Source organism: Eulemur rufifrons, chromosome 21 (assembly GCF_041146395.1).
Source record: "Eulemur rufifrons isolate Redbay chromosome 21, OSU_ERuf_1, whole genome shotgun sequence".
In the NCBI taxonomy this organism is placed as follows: Eukaryota; Metazoa; Chordata; class Mammalia; order Primates; family Lemuridae; genus Eulemur; species Eulemur rufifrons.
The window spans coordinates 19,867,831-19,892,460 of NC_091003.1; the positions used below are offsets into that span (position 1 = coordinate 19,867,831).

A 24,630-nucleotide genomic window follows, 5' to 3' on the forward strand; every position below is an offset into this window, starting at 1 on the left:
CTGGTGAACTTGGAGGTCACCGCGAGGAGGGGGTGCAATTTGACCAGAGGATTCTCCCCACACCCCGACCCCAGGCTACCTTCCCCTCCCGGTGTGAGCTGGATGGGAGGTGCCCCTACAGCTGGGACTGGAAGGGGCAGCCAGGGAGGGCCATGGTCTCCCAGGCTGGGCGCTCCTGACCTGGCAAAGTCATTATCATGTGGGAGCGAGGTCAGGGTTCGACTTTCCCACTGAAAGGCCCCTTCCCTTGGTAGGGAGGGCGGGAGCCATCCACCTCCGTGCAATCTTTTGAAAGCACTATGTTTATCCCCTTTCCCATCCCTTTTTACAGATGGGGAAACTGAGGCTTGGAGAGGTCACGCGCCTGTGGCCCTAGGACCCACAGCTAGGATGTAGCAGAATTGAAACTCACTCACAGGCCTCTTGACTTCATGTCCTGTAGGGATGTTGGGGAAGGGGGCTAGCGAACTCCTACTCATCCTTCAAAAGCCTTCTCAGGCAGCACCCCCTCCTGGAAGCCTTCTCTAGCATTCCTCAGGCATTGCTGGGTGCTTCCTCTTTTGGACACCACAGAGGTCGCCAACCCTTTTTCTCACTTCCCAGCCCCCTGGCATGTCTGTCCCAGACTGGGTTGTGGATACCTCTCCCCATCCCTCATGTCATTCTCCTTTCATTCTGGAAGGATGGTTTGATGGTTAGGCCAGGCTTCTGGGTTTGTACAGATCTGAGTGTGACTCACACTGGTTTAGTAGTGACGTAGCCTGGGTGAGTCATCCTCCCCCCCCACCAGACTCAGTTTCCATGACTGTAAAGGTGAATTTGTTGCATTGTCCTAAAGACATTATTGTGTCATTTGTGAATTTACCCTCATTAAGCCCCACATGCTCTATTATTTACTTAATATATATCTTTCTATCACCTTATTTTTAAACATCTCATGTAACTGCTTTATTGAGATATAATTCACATACCATCCAATTCTCCTTTTAAAGTATATAATTCAGTGGTTTTTAGTTGTGCAACCATTACCACTGTCTAATTTTAAAACATTTTTATCATCCCAGAAAGAAACCCTGTACCCATTAACGGTCACTCCCTAATCCCTGCTCCCCCCATCCCCTGGCAACCATTAATCTATTCTGTCTCTGTGAATTTGCCTCTGCTGGATGTTTGGTATAGATGGAATCGTACACTATGTGGCCTTTTGTATCCACTGCTTCTCACTTTGGGTAAAGTTTCCAAGGTTCATCTTGTAGCCAGTACTTCATTCCTTTTTACGGCTGAGTAATATTCTGTTGTGTGGATGTACCCCGTTGTCTTTATGCATCTGTCAGTTGATGGTCATTTGGGTTGTTTCCACTTTTTGGCTTTTATGAATAATGCCGCTGTGAGCATTCATGTACAATCTTTGTATGGATATATGTTTTCAATCCTCTCGGGTATATTCCTAGGAGTGGAATTGCTGGGGTCATATGGTAACTTTGGGTTTAACTTTTTTTTTTTTTGAGACACAGTCTCGCTCTGTTGCCTGGGCTAGAGTGAGTGCCGTGGTGTGACCCTAGCTCACAGCAACCTCAAACTCCTGGGCTTAAGCGATCCTACTGCCTCAGCCTCCCAGGTAGCTGGGACTACAGGCATGCGCCACCATGCCCGGCTAATTTTTTCTATATATATTTTTAGTTGGCCAGATAATTTCTTTCTATTTTTAGTAGAGACAGGGTCTTGCTCTTGCTCAGGCTGGTCTCGAACTCCTGACCTCGAGCAATCCACCTGCCTCGGCCTCCCAGAGTGCTAGGATTACAGGCGTGAGCCACCGTGCCCGGCCTGGGTTTAACTTTTTGAGGAACTGCCAGACTGTTTTCCAAAACGGCTGCACCGTTTTCTAGTCCCACCAGCCAGTGTATGAGGATTCCAGCACTCTTAAATTTAGTTTCCTCGTAGTCAGTCATAATCCTTGCAAGCACTGGCTTTGATGTGTTCGTTATAAATTATGTTCCAATACACATTAAGTGAAGTGCCTCAGCAGAATGAGGGGTGTCCTGCATGTCACCGGCAACATCTCTGGGACCACCAGTTAGGGAAAGAGAGCAAGCTTGTAGAGTGCTTGGCCAAGGTATGTATACACTTACGTTCCTCCTGGTAACAGTGACAAATACTTGCTAAAGGAAATGCGGGGCCGGTGAAGGGCCAGGGGCTCATAGAGCTCACCCTAGGACCTGGCACGCGGTGTCAGGAAGCGGGGGAAGGAAAGGAGGAAACTGCTCCCATCTTCCCATCCCAGGTGACCCCCCTGAGGGCCGAGGCTCCGTGGACACCAAAAGTGACCCTTGGTGGGTTTTCTGGTCCACAGCCCAAAGGGAAGTCCCTTGGCCCTGAAATCAAGTCTGGTCCTGCTTGTGCCCCACCTGGACCCATGTGTTCACTCTGAAGGTGACCTCCCCAGGTGGCCACATGGGGGACCTACGGGAGTCGCTGCTTCTTTTAAGAGGTGCCAGCCCCAGGGCTGAGATGGACAGTCCTGAGTTACAAACGCTGCACCTGTGAACACCCTGGACACACAGACATGCCCACCCTCAGGCATCTCCTCCACACCTGGAACCCCCCCGACCCATGCTCTTTGCTTCAGCAACGTGATACGGCACGGGAAGAGCCCGGGTCAGAGTGCAGCATTTTCACGGAAAAGTTTCTTGGAGGTGGTCGGTTCCCCTGAGGTTAAACTTTGTAGCCTGCTTGTTCGGGAACTTATAACGGCATTCGTCTGCATGTTCCAGATTTCCAGCAACCAGCCTCGTCTCACCAGGGCAGCTGCTGCTCGGGAGGGGTGTTAGGACCATGCCTCCCAGTCGCTATATTGGGCCTTCATGCTTTTATTCTTTTTTGCATACTTGCCCTTGCTTTTCCTTTTAGAATCCTCAATTTCTGTGCATCAGAAAGCAGTGTAGGGAGCCCAGCAGTTTGAGGTTGCAGTGAGGTATGATGACGCCACTGCACTCTAGCCCGCGTAACAGAGCAAGACCCTGTCTCAAAAAAAAAAAAAAAAAAAATTTAAAAAGCTGGGTGCAGTGGCTCATGCCTGTAATCCTAGCACCTTGAGAGGCGAGGTAGGAGGATTGCTTCAGCTCAGGAGTTCAAGACCAGCCTGAGCAAGAGTGAGACCCCATCTCTACAAAAAATAGAAAAATTAGCAGGGCACGGTCACATGTGCCTGTAGTCCCAGCTACTCGGGAGGCTGAGGCAGGAGGATCTCTTGAGCCCAGGAGCTTGAGTTTGCAGTGAGCTATGATGACGCCACTGTACTCTAGCTAGAGAGACAGGGCAATACCCTATCTCAAAAAAAAAAAAAAAAAAGAAAGAAAGAAAGAAAGCAGCCTAGGGAGATGGAGACTGGGTGGGGAGGCTTCCCAGGCAAGGGACTGGCCCGCTCTGTGTCTCTGTGCCCTACTGGGGAATACATGGCCATGGACCTGTCAGAACTCGGATATGGTAGCACCCTGGGATCAGTAAGGCTGTCGAAGTGCATTATAGATGTGACTTTGTGGATGAATTTGTAGCAAAAGTGGCAGGTCAGATTCGGCTTCACAGCTAGGGGATGGTGACCCGAACGTGCCTTTTTGAAAGCGTGGGTGGCTTTGATTTGCCGTGTGGCATCATGGAGACTTCTCTGGGTAGCAGCAGCTGCTGGCTTCCCTACTTGCGGCCTCTTCCTGCTGCCCACAAGTCCCCTTGCTCTCTGTGGACCCGCATCTGCCCTGCCTGGGGCCACAACAGAGGTGTGGGGTGCCTGTCCTCTCCCATACCCCTGCTTAGGTCTCCCCCACCAGGGGCGGCTGCCTGAAGATGATTCATTGGAGTGATTCATTCCCAGCAGGCTGGGAGCTTGGCCAAGCCCCAGAAATTGCAGGGGAGGACCTCAGAGGACAGTGCCCGCGTGCCCTGGGGAGCCTCTGGGGCCGATGGCCCGAGGAGGAACATCGCATCCTGTGTGCTCATCTGCAGAATAGAGGTACAAACAGGACCTACCACTGGGGTTGTGGGATGGGCATGGATGGTGGTAAAGTACTCACCCTGGTACCAGGAAAGAGCTGAGGCCCTGGGGTCAGACATGCTCTTTGAAACCTTGAGCATGTCCCTTTGTGATCCTTCGCATCCTCATCTGACAAAAGGCAGCAGTTATAAACACAGGTAGTAGCCACAGGGCTTGCTAGGTGCCTGGCACTAGTCTAGGTACTTTCCGTACTTAACTCTGTGAGATGATCAAGCTGAGGCAGAGGAATGAAGTAATTTGCACAAGGTCACCCAGCTAGGAAGTGGGAGAGACAGGATTTAAATCCAGAGTCTACACTCTTTTTTTTTTTTTTTTTCTTTCTTTCTTTTTGAGATAAAGTCTTGCTCTGTCGCTAAGGCTGGAGTACAGTGGCATCAGCCTAGCTCACAGCAACCTCAAGCTCCTGGGCTCCAGTGATCCTCCCGCCTCAGCCTCCCGAGTAGCTGGGACTACAGGTGACCACCACCGTGCCTGGTTAATTTTTTGTAATTATTTTTGAAATAATTTAAATTTTGAATAATCGCTATGTTGCCCAGGCTGGTCTCGAACTCCTGGCCTCAAGCGATCTTCCTGTCTTGATCTTCCAAAATGGTAGGGTTACAGGTGTGAGCCACCACCTTGCCTGGCCCCAGAGTCTCTTTAATTACTATCCTTACCCCTTTTTGATACCCTATCTTAAGGCCCAGCACATAGAAAACACTCAGAAAATGTCAGTTGGTACAAATATTATGAATATTCATCCATTCCCTGTCCCTGTGTCCATACTCTTTCCTGGCTGGAAGAACACACAGGGCTCTTGGCTTGGGAAGCTCAGATTCCCACTCACCCCTCTCACTTCCTGTACTCTCATGAGCAGTGGGCAAGAGTTTGGGGCAGCCAAGTCCCAACTCTCCCTCCAAATCACTGTGTGACGTTGGGCAAGGCACTTCCCCTCTCTGAGCCTCACTTTCTCTATGTGAAGTGGGTGGGTTTAGCCTTCAGCATGGCTTTTGTTTAGCTCACATGCTATGTGGTTTGGGGTTTCTTTTTGTTGTTATTGTTTTTAATTGAGCCAAAATTCAAACATTTCTAGAGAAAAATTCTGATTTCTTATTTCTCTTGGAAACTCAGGGAACTCAGACCAAACTGAAGTGGCCTGAAGGTGCCCCCTTAGACGGCCTTGGCTCTCCTGGTCACTGTAGTCCCTACCACTCCCTGTTGTCACATGGGTGACCTGTCTGGCTTCAAGAGCCCTCTGGTTTGGATCTTCAGGGCTGTTAGGCTTGTCTGGTAGTGTCACTTGAACAAGCAATGGAATTGCTTTAAAAGCAATTTTTTTTTTTTTTCTAACCACTAGTTCTGATGTTTTCCAAGGGCCCTTCAGCTCTGTTTTTCTAGGACATCGGAGGCCTCCGGAAACCCTGTCTGTCATTATAAGCCCACAAGGTTTTTGATGCACATGGAATTTGTCCCCATTCCATACTCCCTGGGTAAGCAGCCCCCGTCGCTGGGGCCCACGGTCCCACCTACCCCACAGTGAGAACCCAGGTAACTGGTTCATGTGCCCACCTGACCCACAGTGAGATATTTGGGACCAGCTGAGGTCCCTGTGCTGTGAGTACTGGCGAGTGTGTGTCTGTGGCCCTGACACATCCGCGCCACTCTCCTGGCTGCCAGGACACCATCCCATCCCCCCTCTCTGTCCTCACAAGGTACCAGCGATGCATTTGTTATCAACAATCCCATTTCCCGGAAATCGAGGCCTGAAAATGGTTGAGTCACTTTCCTGAGGTCACACAGGGCTGAGGTGGCAGCACATGCTCTGCCCAGCTCCGGAGGCTGCTGCAGGAATCAGCCCCATCTCCCGCCACTGCGTGCACGGCCACTGAGTGACGCCCGCTGCTAGCGTGCGCGCTCACCCGCTAGCGTGCACGCTCACCCGCTAGCGTGCACGCTCACCGCCATGGCCCTGGCACTTGTTGAATAAGGACACGTGGCCGGTTCTCAGTTTACAGTCTGGTGGGGGTGTCAGGCAAGGAAAAAAGTAAACTGCATCTCGGATCTGAGACACGGACCTAGAAAGTTGGGTGCCTGCAGCCTCTCAGACCTTAACGTGCATCCGAGCTCCCTGGGGATCTTGCGCCAGTGCAGATCCCGATCAGCAGGTTTGGGGCGGGGCCTAGGACTGCCTTTCTGATCAGCTCCCCGGGGTCCCGGGTGCCGCTTGGCTAAACAGTACGGGATCAGTAATAGAAGTTGGCAGATTACTGGCCGTAGGCCAAAGCCAGCCCACCTCCTGTTTTTGTAAATAAAGTTTTATTGGAACACAGCCAGGCTCATGTGTGTACATTTTGCCTGTGGCTGCTTCCTTCGTGCCACAACGGCAGAGCTGGGTCGTTAGGATAGAGACTGCAGGACCCACAGGCTGAAAATATTTGCCTGGCCTTTTATAGAAAAAGTCTGCCAAGCCCTGTTCTAATCATCTCTTAAGTCCCTTTCAGTTACAAACATGCTGTGATTTGGTAAGCGTTAGATGGCGATAGTAATAATAATCATTGTAGTTAATATCTGAGTGCTTACTGGGAATTTAGCTCTTCACATATACTTTTCTTAGCTCAGCTCTGTTAAAGGTAACAGTATTGTCTCGGTTTTATAGGTGAGGCTCACAGAGGGCCGGGTCACGGGCCCAGAGGCCCGTACGTGAGGCTGATTAGAGCCGAGTTGTCTGAATTATGTTGGGCAATGGCTTCTGCCTGGAGCATTTTCACAGAGCACAGAGAGGGTTGGCTGTGATTTCCATCTGTCCAAGGGCATTCAGGTGCCTTCTTTTCTGTATTCATCTTCACTCCCGTTCAGTCAACAAATATCTGTGTAGCCTGCACTGAGAGTTTGGGGGCTGTGCTAGGTTCTGGGAGGATGTGAGGACTAGGATGACGTCCCAGGCCTGCGTATTCCAATGGGGGAAGCATCGAGGCAACACCAGAGGCCACGCAGCGTGCGAAGCAACTTGGGGGATACCGGTACAGTGAGAGGAGGCAGTCAGGGAAGGCTTCCTAGAGGAAGGGGTACAAATTGTGCCAGTAGGAGTTAACCGTGTAGAGGAGGGTGGGAAGGGTTTTCTGGGGAGAGGGAATCACTGGTGCAAAAGTTTGGAGATGTGAGACGCTGTGGCTTGATAGGTTTGGTAGAGTTCTTGGCAGAGAGTATAGTGTGTGTGTGTGTGTGTGTGTGTGTGTGTGTGTTTAGGGGCAGGGGAGTGGGTGGTGTTAAAATTAGAGGTCAGTGGGAGTTAATTCACAAGAATCTCAAGTGAGATGCCAGAGAACCTGGATTTTGCCCTAGGCTGCTGTTGCCTAGTATGAAGTGTTAAGTCACAGAGTGAAAAACAGTTTTCCTCCCCACCCTCTGCTGACTTGCAGGAGAAAGTCTCCATCAGGTGCCAATGTGTCTTCCATGCTCCTCCCGACTCCTTCCCCGGCCTGCGGCAGCCGCCCACGAGGAGCATGGCTTCCTTTGCATTTGTTTTTGCAGTGACTTTAGTTAGTGCATGGTTTTCATTCAAGCCAATGGATTATAGTTTCCTTTGAAAATATGTCTTAAAAATATTGCATGCAGGTAACAAAAATCAGTCAGAGTAAAGGGGGTTCTGGATGTAGCCAACATCAGGAAGGTGGTCCTCAGCAGGTAGGAATTTGGGGAGCCCCATGACAGGTGGACAAGTTGGGGGGGGCGGTTGGAGGAGGCTGGGCCAACAGTGATCTTGCTCGTAGTGTTCCACTCCTTCCCTGGGCCCCGGGAGGCTTGCCCGAGGGGCGGGGACGGCTGTGTTAGCTGCGATGGGGATGCTGCGATGTGGGTGCTGGTTGGCACCGTGGGAGCCGAAGTTCCTGCTCCAGGCTGCTCCTGCTCCTCCTCTCTGTCCTTCTCAGTCTGTCTTGTGTGTCGTGGTCTATATTTTTGCCTCTCCCTGTCTCACTGTATCTCTCCCTTCCACCCATCTTTCCTCCCGACGCCCATTTATGTCTCTCCTGTCTGTGTCTCCACTTCACTTCCCGTCTCTGTCTCACCCCTGCCTCTGTCTCTCCCTGTCTCTGCCTGTCTGTCTGTCTTCTTCCGCCCCCACCTGCACCACTTCCCCCTTCCTTCCTGCCTCCCCCCCCATGCTTGCGTGCACGCGCGCACACACACACAAAGCACACACACGTGCACACGCACCGGCACAGCGCTTCCTCCCTATCATTAGAAACTCTCCATCCCACTTCCGTTGACTCCCGAGTGGCACCCCGCCACAGAACCACCAGGACCCTTGCAGACTCCTGGAGGCGTGGGAGACAAGTGACTTGGCCACTTTCCCGGTCGGGGACAAAGGCCCAGTAAGGTCAGGCACCAGGCGAGGGCCACCCTGCGCGGCCGTGGTTCCGTGTCAGCCATGCCCTTTCCACACCCCCGGGGCCCTCCCCTCCCCGCCCGGCCAGGGCTGTCTTGGAGGAAGAGGAAGCCTGCGTTGGCAGCAGAGGGCAGGATGCTACTTTTGACCTGGGGCGCTCGAGAAGGGTCGGCCACCTGCCTCTGGGTACCGCTGGTGCCCAAATGCGGCACCCCCACGTAGTAGGTGGCTTCGTCCTTCAGTCTGTGGCATGATCACTGCTCTGCCTGAGCAAACATAGATAAGCCATGCGTAACTGTTGGCGAAGATTTGGGAGAGAAAAGCAAGATTAGACATTGGATCCAGCCTCCTTCTTTCACAGATGGAGAAACTGAGGCCCAGAGAGTTGGGGTGCCTTGTTCAGGATCACGCAGATAGTTTTGGGGTAGAGAACGGGGTCTGGGTCCCCCACGCCCTGGCAGCTGGGAGCAGCGCAGGGAGGGTGTGTGGCTGGCGGGTGCTCTAACATCCCTCCGTGGTTGTCGTGTGAACACCCCCTCCTGGGCGACGGTGATGCCGGTCGGAGGCCTTGCTCCATCTCACGCACCTGCTGGGGGACTCTGGGCAAATCTTCCTCCCCGAGGGTCTCTGGGTACCCTTCAGGTGGGGACGTGGCTTAGTCCTGAGGATTGCAGAACACAGTCACCTCCGTGGGGTCAAAGGTCATTGACCATACAGCAGACGGAGGGCTTGTTCACAGATTGCTGCACCCCACTCCCAGAATTCCCTGTTCAGCATGTCTCTGGGGGCCCCGAGAATTTGCATTTCAAATAAGTTCCCATGCACTGCCGCTGCTGCTCAGGGAACCCCCTTTGAGATCCGCTGTAGCAGAGATTAAGCAGGTTGCGCGCACAGGCTCTAAAACCAGACAGCGTAGGTTCAAGACCCTGCTCTGCCACGTATCTGCTGGGAGACCCCGGGCAAGGACTTTAACCTCTCTGTGCCTCAGCATCCCCATCTGTCAAATGGGTTCATAGCACCATCCTCATAGATTAGTTGTGAGTATTAAATGAGCTAATACTTGTGAAGTTGTGTAGAATGGTGCCCGGGCACAGAGTAAGCACTATATATGTGTTTGCTATTCTTACTATTGTGGTTATTTTTGTTGGCTTTATTATTTACGTTCCCCCTCCTCGCCCCTCCCAAGACTGTTCTGCTCACAGCAAATCCTTTGCTAGTCTCTGAGTTTCCAGTGCACTTCCCCACCTCTAAGCCTCTGCTCAAGCTGTCCCTCTACCTGGGACTTTTTCTCCAATCTCTGCACCTGTTAAAATGCTACCCATTCTTTTAGACTCGGCTCAAATTCTTGCCTGATGTCACCATCTGCACTCCCACCCCGACCCGCCCCCCCCCCCCCCCCGTCCCTGCCAGAATCTACGGCTCCTTCCTCTGACCTCGCCGATCCCATGATTTGATTCCCCAAAACAAGCTCTTATTTCATTCTGCCAATTACCCGGTTACCTGGGCGTCTGTCTCTTTTGCTGATCCTCGAGCCCTTACAGATCTGACTTCTCGGGGCTTCTCTGGCACACAGAAAATCTCCCGGAAATGCTACTTCCCATGTCCAGCTTTGATGTGTTTCAGGAAGGCCAGCCCCATCGGAGGTGGACGTCAGAGAAGGCTTCCAAGGCAAATAGGGTGGAAACCCGCTTGGGACGTGGGATTTCCTTAATTAACAAGAGTATGGGCCTGGCCCCCACAGCCCCAGGTTCAAATATGTGTTTCGCCAGTTAGTGTGGTGCGGCCTTTGGGTGTTTTCTTAATTTTTTTTTTTGTGCCCTTTGCATCTTCATTTTAAAAGGATACTGTTGATTAGGTGCGGTGGCTCATGCCGGTAATCCCAGCACGCTGGGAGGCTGAAGCAGGAGGATCGCTTAAGGGACGCTCCCCATGGCGTTTTGCTTCCTGACAATGACCAGGCAACTCTGCAGATGGAATTACTTTCCAGCAAGATCTCAGGCCCCCTCGGAGCCCTGAGCCATTAGGAAAAGGTCGTTCCCCCACCTCGGAATCTGCCCCCCGGGGACAGTGAACCGTGAGGGGGTGCCCCTTCTCTCTCTTCGGTTTCTCCCTGTGATTTTTTAAGTGTTCTTGTTCTGAGCAGTTCTTGAAGCCTTTGAAATTCTTCCTCTTCTTCCTGCTTCCGGGAGCAAGTGAGGAGGGTCTCGTGGTTTGTCCAAGAGGGGAGCAGAAGGGCAGGTTAACACCCCGGAGATGGGATTCCCAGTCTGTGCTATCTCAGACTGGGACCAAAAAACTGTGCTCTTAAAGCCCATCTCTGTCCCCAGTAATACACTCAAAATATCACGGGGATGAAGGCCTCATGGTTCTTGGATGAACGACAAAAACAAAAGCAAAAAAAACAAACAGGTTGAGGCCATCTTGTTTGGGAACATGACATCCAGCAATTACTTATTACTTGCTTGCTTTGGTCGAGCTGTCCATTGGCCGTCAGCCATTGCAAAACCTCCACAACAGAGAAGTCGAAGGTAATGCAATCAAAAAAGCCAGAGACTACAATTGAGGGCAGAGGAAAGGGGAAGCTAGCCGAAGACTTTCTAGAACATCAGATAACCTTCTGACCTTTTTATAAATATAGTCTAGAGTTGGCTTCTTATATGGAAACTCAAATCCACATCCTTGGGGCAGAAGTAAGAGTGGTTAGCTGGCCCCAGCCATCACCCTGAGTCTTCAGATAAGACTGTGAAAATACGTTTTGCTTAGTTTTGTCAAGACATATTTTTAAAAATTATGCCGAGGGCTGGAAGAAGATCGCGTAAGTGCTAAGTATACTGAGGTCAAAAAAAGCCTACTATGTGCCTGTATCAGTCAGCCTGTGAGTGGTAGCATCCTAATTCAAAATAGGGAAGAAAAGAAAGCAATTTATTGGCCCAGGTAAATGGAAAGTCAGGCATATTGCCTTCAGGTGTGGCTGTATCCAGGTGCTCCAGCGTATCAGGACACTGTCTCTTTTGGTCTCTGTCTCTAATGGGCTTTCTTCTGTGGTGGCTTCATTTTGGGGCATGCTCTGCCCAATAACAGCTGCAGGCATACATCCTGCTAGCTCAGTAGTCTCAGCTACAAGAGAGACATTTCTCCGGAAATTTTTGCAAATCTTGGGCTTGATTCATATTCGCCCACTTGGAGTCTTGTTGCTCATCCAGGAACATCTGTGCCCCTCCACTGGCCAGGCCTCAGTTACTACCCCTGGGCATGGGGTTAGCCCCACCCTGGTCACAAGGACTGATCCCGAAGACTGGAGAATGTATTCTGGGCAGGTGGGTTACAGATGCCCATGCCAGTGGTGGAGTGGAAATGGGAGGAGAAGGCAGGATTTCTTCCCTGGCGGAGAAAGTGGGGGCAGGAACTGCCACTGATTAAGCATTTACCCTCACCCAGTATGACATTAAGGCCTTTATGTGTGTTTAAAAAGCTGCTCTCCCATTTCACAGATGAGAAAAATGAGGCCGGGAGAGGTTAAGTGATTTACCTGAGGTCACAGAGCTCATACATGGAGAATTCAAACTGGGGTCTGTTTTCCTGCAAAACCCACTGTCTTTTCACTACTCCTTGATAAACTTGAGGAAACTTACTGACTAGCAAGTGACCTCCAAAAGTAAAATGAGAATGCCTGCCGGTGTGCCAGGCTCTGTGTTAAGTGTGGGAATACAGAAAAAGAGAAAAAGACTGCAGGGCCCCTCGGCCCGTGAGCACCCACAGTCAAGGGTGGGAAATGGAGGGGTAACCACCACTTAATCCATAGAGAGCGGTGAGGGGTAGGCATAGGGGACCATGAGACATGGGCAGGGGGGTGCTTAGTCTAGTCTGGGTGTTCAGGGAATGCTTCCTGGAGAAGGTGGTGCTTGGACTGACGGGATAAGAGGCAGCCCAAGGTAAGGTGGGGCGAGGGTGTAGATACCTATTAGCCGGGACTCTTGATTAACAGAGACAGAAACCCAGCTGCTATGGAATTGAGCAAAAAAGTAAATGTATTTGCTTATGTAAGGGATGAGCTTCAGGCATGGCTGGATCCAGGGGCCCAACTAATATCAGGGATTTATGTCTCCATCTCTTGGCTCCGCCTTCCTGGCTGGCTTCATTCTCAGGGAGGCTCTGCAGATGGTGACTATAGATGGCCCCACACCTCCAGCCCGGTACCCTACTTGCTTAGCCTCCCTGGAGGACCCCGCAGAAGTCTCCAGTTGATTTTCATTGACCTAGATTGAGTCATGTATCCATTCCTGAACCAACACTGTGGCGATGGAATGGTGTGATTGGCCAGGCCTGGGTCACGTGTCGAGACACCTGGAGTCCAAAGTGGACCGGGAGTGAGAATAGGAAAAGCAGGGGTGCGTGGCACCCTCAGGGCTGCTGGAAGGTCCATTTGGCTGGGGCGCAGGGGTCTGATCAGGAGGCCTCTGTAAGCCATGGAGTGCCATGTTGGTGGGGACAGGTTGCAGTATTAAGTGGATGATTGGAAGAGGGTTTGAGGAGGTGAGTTGTGAGCGAGGACAGGGAGGGGGAGGGAGGACGCCAAGTGGATGTTTGGGGAAAGGGCGTCCAGGCAGCGGGCTGGCTGGGCACAGGCCCTGGGGAGGGAGTGTGCTTGCGTGTTTGAGGAACAGCGAGGGGCCAGTGTGGCAGGAGGAGACAGAGCAAGGCAGGGGCCGGTGGGGGATTTGGGCACAAAGGTAAGAGGCAGGCCAAGCCTGCGTGGTATACAAGGACCCACTTGTCCTCCAGTGGGAGCCATGGGAGGATTCGGAGCAGAAGAGGGCCGTGGTCGTGTTTCCATTTTCATGAGATCACTCTGGCTGCTCATTTAAAATCAACGGAGGAGACGGGAAGAATGAGGGAGGCCAGCGAGGAGGTGGCCCGGAGCAGGGTGGTAAGAAGTGGGCGCCCAAAACACACAAACCCCCGGCCGTGCGGGTGGTGAGACGCGGCGGATCCTGGCTGTGTTTTCAAGTGAAGTCAACAGAGTTTGCTGCTGAGGTGGATTGGGGTGGGGGAGAAGGGAAAGTCAAAACTGCTTTCAGGATTTCTGGCATGAGCGTCAAAGGACGGCACTGCCACCAGCTGCGGCTGCGGCGCGCAGCGTATGTTTGGGGAAAGACCGGGCTGGACACCCGAATGCAGGTGAGGAGCCGACCCTGCACACCTGCGTCAGGTGTTGAACAGAGAGGCGTGGGCTGGAGATGACAATCCGGGAGTCGTCAGCCGACGGGGAGCCGACAGAGGCACCTCCAGCGGCGCCGCGCCGGCATCTCACAGACAGGAGGGAGGGGAGGTGGCAGCGGGGACGAGCAGCAGAGTGTGAAACTCCCGGTACCTGTGCCAGAGTGGCTGGGTTTGGCCCCAGCGTGAGGGAAAACCCTATAAACCTGCTCGCACCGTGGGGTGGCAGAGAGAGGAAGACAAGCAGACGTCACCTCCTTGGCGTCTGATCCAAAGCCACCCTGGCCCGGCTGCTAGTTTATTGAGTGTGGGTTCGGGGGGTGTTTGTGCCAGGAGTTGGGTGTGGGTGGCACGACCGGAGACCGAGGCCCGGCTCACCTTCCAGTTCCTGGAGGTCGGCACCAGGCCTGGCCCTGGGAGAGCGCCCACCGGCGGGTGTCGATTGAATGAATGAAAGGAGTCTTGTGTGCGCCCCCGCAGCAGCCGGCAGACTGTGCGAGACAGGAGGATGCCCGACCCGCGGCACCATTCCTCAGCGGCTGACAAAGCATGATGAGGACTGCAGCTGTTGAAGTTTAACACACACACACAAAAGTGCATGCTGCCCAAGTACCCAGCTCCATGGACTTTCAAAAGATCAATGTGTCTGTGTGGCCAGCACCCAGATCAAGAAAGTGGACGTGCCCAGAACCTGTCCCCACCCAAGATGCCTCGTGTCCCCAGCAGTCACCCCTCCCCCAACCAAAGATAACCACCATTCCGACCTCTCTTACTAGAGATCAGTTTTGCTTCCGTTTGTACTTTACATCCGTAGAATCATGGTCTCTCTTGTGTCCCCTTTTTTTGGCTCGTGATAATATCTGTTGTTTTGTGAAGTTAAGGCTTGATCTTTCTCCTGGCTGTTTAGTATGTATGTATGTATTTGTATTTACTTATTTATTCATTCTGTTTTTAATGGGCATTTGGGTAGTTTCCAGCTGGGGGCGATTGTGAGTAGAGCTGCTGGGAACGTTTCGGTAGGTGCCCTTTGGTGGACGGCTGGATGCATTTTTGATATGTGCTTGGTGGACTTGCTGGGTTGTGCAGCAGGGTGCATTTCATCTCAGTCATACCAAAGAGTTTTCCAAAGGGATCGTGCGTGGTTACCCTCCCACCAGCAGAGCGTGATTACGTCACATCCTGTTTTTGAGACAGAGTCTCACTCTGTCACCCTGGGTACAGGGCAGTGGCCTCATCGTAGCTCACAGCAACCTCAAACTCCTGGGCTCAAGGGATCCTCCTGCCTCAGCCTCCCAAGTAGCTGGGACTACAGGCGCATGCCCGGACACCCAGCTAATTTTTCTATTCTTAGTAGAGACAGGGTCTTGCTCTTGCTCAAGCTGGTCTCAAACTCCTGAGCTCAAGCCATCCTCCTGCCTTGGCCTCCCAGAGTGCTGGGATTTCAGGCATGAGCCACCGAGACCGGCTGTATTTATTTTTTTATTTTTTAATTTTTTTAGCTATTCAGGTGTATATAGCGATCCCACCGTGTACTTTTAATTTACATTTATTTCCCTGATGGATAATGACATTGAGTGCTCTTTTAGATGCTTATTGACCCTTTAGATAACCTCTTTTCTGAAGTATTCTTTAGACTTGCACATTTTTATTGGGTTGCCTGTCCTTTTCTTAGTGATTTCACAGAGCTCTTTACATGTTCTGGATACAAATATCATGTTTGATACATATTGCAAGTATCTTCTTTCGTGTATGACTGTTATTTGATCAATAAGAAGGGGAACCATGAGTTTTGAGCCTCAAAGTCATTGCTTCGAACACAGAGGAAGCCCTTCACCTATGTTAGCCTCAGTTTTCCCCGCTCAACCCTGCAAGCTATTAGCCCATTGTCTGATCTATCAGTGGAGCTGTGACTGTTACTGGCACCTTTGCTGGGATGAGAAAGCCCTGAACTAAAATGGCCCCGTGGGGCTTTTCAACCTAAGTCACTCTTGTTGTTAGGTCGGTTCTACAAATATCTCTTAAGCACCTACTGTATACCAATCTCTAGGCTAGACTTTGCAAGTACAGCAGTGGGTAAGACCCAGTTCCTACCCTTGGAGGGAGAGCTGTGCCAGGGATGGGGGCAGGGGGCTCTGTGGGAGCCCAGGGGAAGCACTGACTGGGCTAGGACACCATGGAAGACTTCCTGGAGGCGGCAAGTCTCAGGGTGGAGTAAGCCCCTCCTGTTCAGACATGGGCTTGGGCACCTCCATGCCTCAGATACTGGACCCGCACCTAGGAGGTGGAGAGAATCAGCTTAGTCTCACCGCTTCCCCACCCCCATAGACCCATGGTTCTGGATCGGGGTGGTTTTGCCCCCATCTGGGGACACCTGGCAGTACCCGGGGACATTTTTGGTTGTCATGACTGGGGAGGGGTAAGCTACTGGCATCTGATGAGTAGAGGCCGGGGGTGCTGCTCAACATCCTACAGTGCACAGGACAGCCCTTCGCCCGCCGTGAGGAATGATCTGGCCCCGATGTCCCTGGTGCTGAGGTCGAGAAAGTCTGAGAAGGACAATTGCAATGGGGTGTGGGCAGGGGCAGGCGGGTGAGCAGAGGGGTGGGAATGTCATCCTGGGAACGTTAAGCAGCTCATCAACCTGCGTGTCTACCACGGGAGCCCTGAGCCGCGCGCGTGCACTCGCTGAGCCCTTGAATGTGACTACAGCACGGAGGGACTGAGTTTTTAATTTATTTAAGTCTCAAAACAGATACTCCATCCCGTTCTTGCGAAACTTTTCTGTATACGTGGAACAATTTGGCTGTGCGAATATACTTTTTTTAACTGTAGATTTTATGAAATCTAAGTATAAGACAAGGTATATCCACTGAAAGTGTAGCATTGAAATTGAGAAATGCTGAAAATAGATACATTCCCTGGATTTCAAAAACTTAGTACTTGGGAAAAAAATGGTGTGAGATAGCTCAGTCATTTTTACATTGATTGATGATAATATTTTGTAAGTATTGGGTTCAGTAAAATCTATTATTAAGTTACATTTTTTTCTGTACCGCAGCTACTGGAAAACTGAGAATGCCACGTATGGTTTGCGTTGCATTTCTATTGGATGGCGCTGTTACAAACCGTGGGGAGGAGCTAGAATGTCATGGAAGGTTTTGGCGGGGGGGTGGGGGGGGAGGTGGGGGGTGAGGGGGTTGAGGCATCCTCTGGACACAGTAACGAGAGGCGATTCCGGAGAACAGAGCAAGGCTGGCCGTAGGGAGGTTGCATGACCCAGAAGGCCTGAGCTACAACCTCTAAGGGAAGCCCTGATGCGCCAGAGAGATGGTGCCTGCTCCAGTCCACAGGTGAGTGACCAGGCTGGGAAGGAGGAAGGAGGAGTCTTTGGGAGAAGCGGGCCCATCCCAGGGCTGACCGATCCCTCAAAGAGGCCTCGCAGCTAAAAGCCAGCAGGAGAGACCTTAGCCACCGCGGATCTGCCGGCTCTTGGTGGTCACTGTTTCAGACACCTGCCAGCTTGAGCCGGGCGCTCACACCCACGCCAGCTGCTACCTGCACCCCACTCAGGTTTGACGCCCCACCCCTTGCTGCCCGGCCCCGCTTTCCACTACTTACCACCTGTGTGACTTGAGCAAGTGGCTTCCATGTCTGGGGGCTGCCAGCTTTGCATGGCATGATCATGTTGCATGTAGACTTCAGGAAAGATCAGAGATGCCCACGGGTGACAAGTCATCCTGGACTGGGTGTTTTGAGGGTGGCATTACACAGCCCCAGAGCGGGGTTTGCATATGGTGCTCTCTGTTTGCAGGGTGGCTCCCCACCTCTGGTCTCTGTATTATGTCCTCGTTTTACTGCTGAGGAAGCAGAGGCTCAGAGAGGTGAAGCAGCTTGCGTGGGGTCACCCAGCTCCGCAGGGGCAGAACTCGGATGAGGAATGCTGACTCTGTAGGTCCAAGACCGCCCCCCCCATGGCTGTATCTCGTTGTTCCTCCGAGCACAGGTCGCTGCAGCTCTCTCAGTCTCACTTTCCCCATCTGTCACGTGGAGAGATAACTGCTGACCACAGGCAGCGGCTGGGAGGACCACAGGTGGCTGCTGGGAGGATGAGGTGGCAGCTCTCTCAGTCTCACTTTCCCCATCTGTCACGTGGAGAGATAACTGCTGACCACAGGCAGCGGCTGGGAGGACCACAGGTGGCTGCTGGGAGGATGAGGTGGTAGTAAGTTGAGTGAAGCAACGAAGCGACAGCTCAAGCCAGGGCTCCAGACAGGCAGCTCCTGTTTGTTGATTAAACTGCCGCCTCCTGCAGTGAATGGGGGAGGAAACTGAGGCTAAGACTCGCAGCTGGTGAGAATGAAGCTGGGTCCCCTCCCACTCCTTGGCTCCGGAGCCCTTTACCTCCTCTGCACGGCTCCCTGGCGTTACCTTTCTGCATGGCGGGGAAGGCTTGTACTCCGCCACGCAGGCTGGGTCCTCCGTCCCGCATGGCTGGACATGAACGGGCACAGGGCAGCCTCACCAGCAGCGCTCACTGCTGTCCAGCCCACTGAGCCTGCTCCCTCCTTCGGAAACTGTCCTTCCTTTGCCAGGTGAGCTGTAACCTTTCCTCCTTCCCGCTCCAGGCAGCTTCTGAAAGCCAGAGCCGTTGGGCAGGAAGCTGGCGTGGAAGACACCTGGGCTGCGGCCAAATCCTAAAAGTCAGAGCTGGGAGAAGCCTTTTAGGGGGTTGGCCCCTGGTGCTGGTTGTCTGGACACCGCACTTGACCTCAGTCTCCACATCTGGAAAATGGGAAGAATCGTCAGCCGGGCAAAAGCAGCAACATCCAACAATGCCAAGTTTGTGTAGAAGGGGAACTTGCAGACTGCGGGCGGGAGGAGGGTCTTTTGAAGGGTACTTGGGCAATACCTGCTGGAATATAAAAGGAGAGCGAGCCAACGCCCTGTCGGTAGCTGCCTAGCGCTGTGCTTCTCAAGTTTTAATGTGCATGGGAAGGCCTGGGGTCTGGTTAAAATGCAGATTCAGTACCTCCCCCAGGATGGGACTAGCCAGTGCCCAAGTGACCTGCTGCTTGCGAGACCCTAGCAAGGCCCTGGGGCACCTCTCACTCATGGCACTAGAGGCATGTTCCTTTGTGACGGGTATGTCGTTGCATCCAAGATGAAAGCAGCTTCTGCTCCCATCAGGAAGGCCTTGGCTAAGTGAATGGTGTTCCATCCCTGCCAGGACGCTCTGGAGCAATTAAGAAGAGGGAGGGAGATCCACGGGGAATTGCAAATTGCATATTGACGTGTCTTGTCTTCCAGTGCCTTCTGAGGGCTGGAGCTTTGCCTGTGTTGTTTGCTGCCGTGGTCACCATGTTAGAACAGGGCCGGGCACACAGTAGGTATGCTATGTGTTATCCAGGACTTCTTAGCCTTGGCGTTGCTGACATTTGGGGCTGGGTGATTCTTGGTGGTGGGGCTCCCTGGGCATTTTGCAGCATCATTGGCCTCTGCCCATAATATGATCCCCAGTTGTGACAACCAAAACTGTCTCCAGACATTACTAATTGTCCCCTGAGGGGCAAAATCACCCCTGGTTGAGAACTGTTGGTGTGATGTAGTATGTGGATGGAAGGAGAGAAGGACCAATGGGAAGAGGGAAGGAGGGAGGGAGGGCGCGCTTATGTAATTTCCATTCAGATGTTTATTTGGTTGTAACCTCATGGAAAAAGCAGGTGTGGGTGGCTCCTCGCCAAACTAATCAGTGGCCCTTACCTCTTAGGGAAGGGGGACAATGACAGGATTGGAGACTTTGCTCCAAAGATGCATGAGCCTTCTCTCTCTAGTTCTTTCTGATATGGAGATTGTACCTATGAGTTGAGCGATTAAGTAAATTTTAAAAATAGGAATAGTGCAAGGACTGGCTTCTAGCTGTGAGGGTTTAATGAAAGTCCGCACCAGGAGTGTTCAGCACGGCCCAGGCTCGTGGTGGGAGCACAGCCAGAGGAAACCATTGCTTTCCCTCCAGCAGCCCCTAAGCACACAGAAGCAGTGAAGACCCTCTTTGCATAAGGGCAGACTGGAGCTCAGAGTGGGAAAGGGACTTTCCCAAGGTCACACAGCCAAGCAGGAGCTAGGCTTGCTTGGACACCGTCTTTAGGACTCTGAAGTTGGGGACCTTTTTCCTCTGCCACCCTGCGGCCTCCACTGGGCTTCTGGGCCTCTTGGTCATCACATCTGTGGACTGAGGGCTGCTTCACGCCCCCCAGCCTGTTGTCTGTTCAGTGTTCACCAGCCCAGCTGGCACCCAGGAAGCAGGCAAGACTGGAAGTGGCAGGGGAGGTGGCCCGTGGGAGTTGTGCTGTGGTTTTGCACAGCAGCACTGGGAGAACTGCCAGGGATGTGCGGCCTGAGAGGGAGGACCTTGGCAGAGATGTTCCCTGTGGGTGGGCACTGGCTGCCAGCCCTGTGCAGCTGCAAAGTCATGCTGCTCACCCCCTGCTCAAACACCTGCTATGGCTCCCTAGTACCCAAGTCTAAATTTTCCTTCCTCTGCCTGCTGAGTTAGCATTGCATGCCCTTCAAAGGACTCTTCCTAAGATAGCTAGATTTCAAATACTAATAATAGTAATTGTAGTAATAGGACCTAGAGTACCTACCTTTTGTCAGGCGTGGTACTAAATTCTTGAAATATCTTATTTAATCCTTACAAAAGCCACATGGCACTGCTGGTCTTATGATTCTCATTTTACAAATGGGGAAAGTGCTGCCCACAGAGGTTTAGTGTCTTGCCCAAGCTCACAGAGCTCAGGGCCCAGCCAGGATCTGCGCCTGACTCCAGAGCCACCCTTTTAACCAGGCGACCGTCCTGCCTAATCGTGTTAGGAGAGCGAACCCACGTGACGCTTGCAGAGATGGCCGTGGTGCGCGGCAAGAGCCCAGGGCTCCGTGTCTGGAGAGCCATTTCCTTGCTCTGTGACGTTGGCCACACTGTCCTTGCCTGGGGCTGTCTCCAAGGTCACTGCCGGCTCTAGATTCCAGGGCTCAAGGGCCCAAAGTTATGCAACCAATCTAGAAGTCACCCCCCTTTCACTTTTCCATTCTTTTATTTGGCATGACACCACTGCTGCGCACCTGCTGTCAAACAGTTAGGACATTCAGAAAATGAAGTGGGAAAATATGAAGTCCCAATTTACATTTTAGATTGTTTCTCTCTAAAGATTTTTTTTCCCCCAACGTAAATATTTACCAGAATGGGATCTGATAACCTTTTTATCACCTGACATCTTATCCTGGATGCCTTATGGGGTAATGAATCCTCCGTTCTCACAGTCGTATCCAGTTCCATTATACTGTGCTGTGGAATATTTAACTGTCCCTAATTAGAGATGATGAGAAACTAATAGCTGTTAGTTACTCACGTCCTCCTTCTGCCGAGCCCTTCCCTAAGCACTTGACTCATCAGTCATCACGGCAACCCTCCCAAGCGGGCAGTTTAGCCCCATTTTACAGATGAGCAAACCGAGCCTGTTGCAGTCAACCTGCCCCGGGTCTCACAGCCCATCTGTGGCAGAGCCAGGTGTGGCCCCAGCCCCTCGTGAGCCCTCCACCCGTGCTGTTAGCCACTGGGCCACCTTGCCGGGTGCCGCATCTCCTGTGGTTTCCTAATGCCACGTGGCTTTGAGGTGGGTGAGCGAGCCGGGTGCTGGCTGAGGACAGGAGGAAGACCAATGAGGAAGGGGTCGAGGTGGCCTGCAGGGGCTGGGTGTGCAGCCTTGGCCAGAGAAAGGGTGAGTGTACCTGCTTGGAACAGCCTCTCCCAGGCAGGAGAAGCGCCCGCCCGCGGGAATTTGCCGGAGCCTGGTGGAATCCAAACTGGCTCAGCTGGGCAGGTTCCCTGCGCCTCGAGAGGGTGCGCAGCTGAGGCCTCTCCCTGGGGATTTTGAGGGACACTGGGTACAGTGGTTTCCGACCTTAAGGGTGCCCGGTCCTGGGCTCCCTGCTGTAGCCACCACAAGCCACGGAGCCCTCTCAACAGCCTAGCGAAGTGGGCCCCATTTTTGGGTGGGGACGCTAAGCATCAGAGAGGTTAACAGCCACATACAGGGTCACCTCCACAGCCCAGGGCACAGACAGCGGGGAGCGTGGGGCGCCCTGGCCAGCCCTACTGAGGGTGTGGCATGGGTCAGGAACTCTTTGGAAGTATTATCCCATCCTCTCCATACGTGGGGAGGCAGATGCTGTTATTATCCTCATTTTGCAGATGCAGAAACTGATGCCTCTTGTATCTTGCAGAAATGTTAGCTGTGAACTCCTTTGGGTGGAATGTGACGTGGAGTGCCAGTTCAGACATCCAGTTAAAGAAGGTTCTAGCTGTTGCGGGTGGGTGGGGTCCAGGGGAGGGAGACCCAGAGTTCATCCTCCCCCTGGAAGTCAGGGATGGGGAAGCCGAGTCCCAGCGCGGGGAGAGGCCTGTCCTGGTTGCAGGGCCCTTCCGCAGTGCAGCCCGTATTCAAACCACTTCCGCTTGCCTCGGGCGCTCTGCTTTCCCAGGCTGGCGTCCCCTGAAGGCCACAGTCTTGGTGATTGAACTTTCATGAAGAGGGTCTGTTTGGACAAAGACGGGCCGAGTCATGTCCTCTTGTGACACCCAAAGGAAGGCTGGGTGATCCCAGAGGTGGGCCTTTGTCCCCTCCCAGGGGGTTGTGCATGTGTGTCTCCCTCCCTTAACCCACAGGGACCCTATCAACAGGGTCGTTAAATGGCGGGGTCTTGCACATAGCAAAGGTGACGCCAGCTCAGTTTCTGAGCTCCCGGGTCTCGGAGTCGGGTCTCAGGTTAAATCTTTGCGCTGCTCCTATCAGCTGTGTGGTGCTGCACAGGGAACTTAGCTTTCCTGAGCCTCTGAGTCCTCATCTGTAAAATGGGGCAGCCTTGGGCCTCTCTTTCACTTTCCGGTGGGACAATCAGCCTTGTAATGCCCTTAGCTCGGTGCTCCGTGGCCCCCCGACTCTGTCCCGTGCCCATCCCCCTCCCTCACTGCCTGCCTGGTCCACGTGTCATGGCTGCAAATCAAGCTGTGTGTGGGGGGAGGTGACCATGCGTATACAGCCAGAGCTCCATAAATGCTCACTTCAAAGCAGAAGTTGCAACAGAATCTTTCTGGGCAAGTAGAGGCAGAGTGGCTCTAGACGGAGGGGGCTTTGTGGGGAATTTGCCTCTGTCTCCCTGTCTGGATTTTCTCGGAGGCTCCCAGGTGACCCTGCTGTCCGTGCTGGGGAGGTTCCGGGGGGTCCTGAGCTCCCTGGCCCCTGAGTGAACATAGCAACAGCACCACACCACCGAGTGGGGGTTTGTAGAAACCAGGGTTTGACCTGGAGGAGCCCTGGGTAGCAGGGCTGGGATTCAGGTGATCAAATGATATAAAGATAAATAATATTTTAACGCAAATGTTTAAAAATCAAAACTAATGGGTCGGCCAGGTGCAGTGGCTCACGCCTGTAACCCTAGCACTTTGGGAGGCCAAGGTGGGAGGATCTCTTGAGCCCAGGAATTCAAGACCAGCCTGAGCAATATAGCAAGATGCCATCTCTACAAAAAAAATTTTTTTTAAACTTAGCTGGGCGTGGAGGTGCTTACTTGCAGTCCAAGCTACTCAGGAGGCTGAGGCAGGAGGATCACTTGAGCTCAGGAGTTTGAGGTTGCAGTGAGCTATGATGACACCACTGCCCTCTAGCCTGGGTGACAGAGCAAGACCTGTCTCAAGAAAACAAAACAAAACAAAACCCAAACAAAAAAAGAACGAATGAATGAACCTTGAGAACAGTTTGCTAAGCAGAAGCAGCTAGTCATTAAAAGCCATGCATTGTGTGATTCCATTTATATGAAATGTTCAGAATAGGCAAATTCATAGAGATAGAAAGTAGATGAGTATTTGCCGGCGGAGTTGATAGCTAAGTGTACGAGGCTTCTCTTTGGGGTGATGAAAATGTCCTAAAATTGCCTGACTATACTAAAAACCCCGTGACTGTACTGCTCTGAATATACTAGAAACCTGTGAATACACTAGACTCTGTGATAATACTAAAAACCTCTGAACTGTACACTTTAGGTGAATTGTATGGTATGTGAATTACATCTCAATAACGCTGTTACAAGGAAATAGAAATTAATGTAAGAATATCCATGATGAGTGATGCATCAGAATTTTAAGTAAAAACAGGATCAGTGTTACTGCTTTTGTTTTCCTTCTGTGTCAGACTCCAGGACAGCTTGGCACAGCACCATTATTTGTCCTGTCTGTTTAAAAATTTGATTTTTCTTTTTTTTGTTCAGCATGGATTTTTCCATTGATCTAGAAAATGTCACATTAAAACAGTATGGATTTTGGTGACTGCGTTTTTTTGGCACCCCCTTGAGTTTTGTGCTCGAGGACAACGCCTCACCCAGTCCTGCCACTGCCAGGCAAGCCTTTTGTCCTCTGTAGGGTGGGCCAAGCTCTCACCAGCCACCCTGTCCCTTCATCCTCTCAACAGCATTGCTCCATTTGACAGATGTGACCAGTGAGGCCCACCCTGAGACAGGCTCTCTTGCTTTTTGTTTGTTTGTCTGAACTCAGTGCCAGCTCAAAATGCCTACATTTTTTTCTTTGTTTGTTTTTGAGACAGGGTCTCACTCTGTCCCCTAGGCTGGAGTGCAGTGGTGTGATCATAGCTCACAGCAACCTCAAACTCCTGGACTCAAGTGATCCTCCTGCCTCAGCCTCCCGAGTAGCTGGGACTACAGGTGCACACCACCACACCCAGCTAATTTTTCTATCTATTGTAGAGATGGGGGTCTCGCCTTACTGTTCGGGCTGGTCTCAAGCTCCTGGCCTCAAGCGATCCTCCTGCCTCAGCCTCCCAAAGTGTTAGGATTACAGGCGTGAGCCACCACACCTGACCCTATCTTGCTTTATTAAAAGGAGCATATACGTGACTACATCATAGCATTTGTCGTGTTCTTAGCCAGATTTTAC

The 24,630-nt window shown here is 52.2% G+C and overlaps 1 protein-coding gene across 1 annotated transcript in view; it reads left to right on the plus strand.

Annotated features, from left to right (window-relative positions):
* The window catches only part of TPST2 (tyrosylprotein sulfotransferase 2), a 47,823-nt gene that overhangs the window by 572 nt on the left and 22,621 nt on the right, over positions 1 to 24,630 (plus strand). The window lies entirely within an intron of this gene.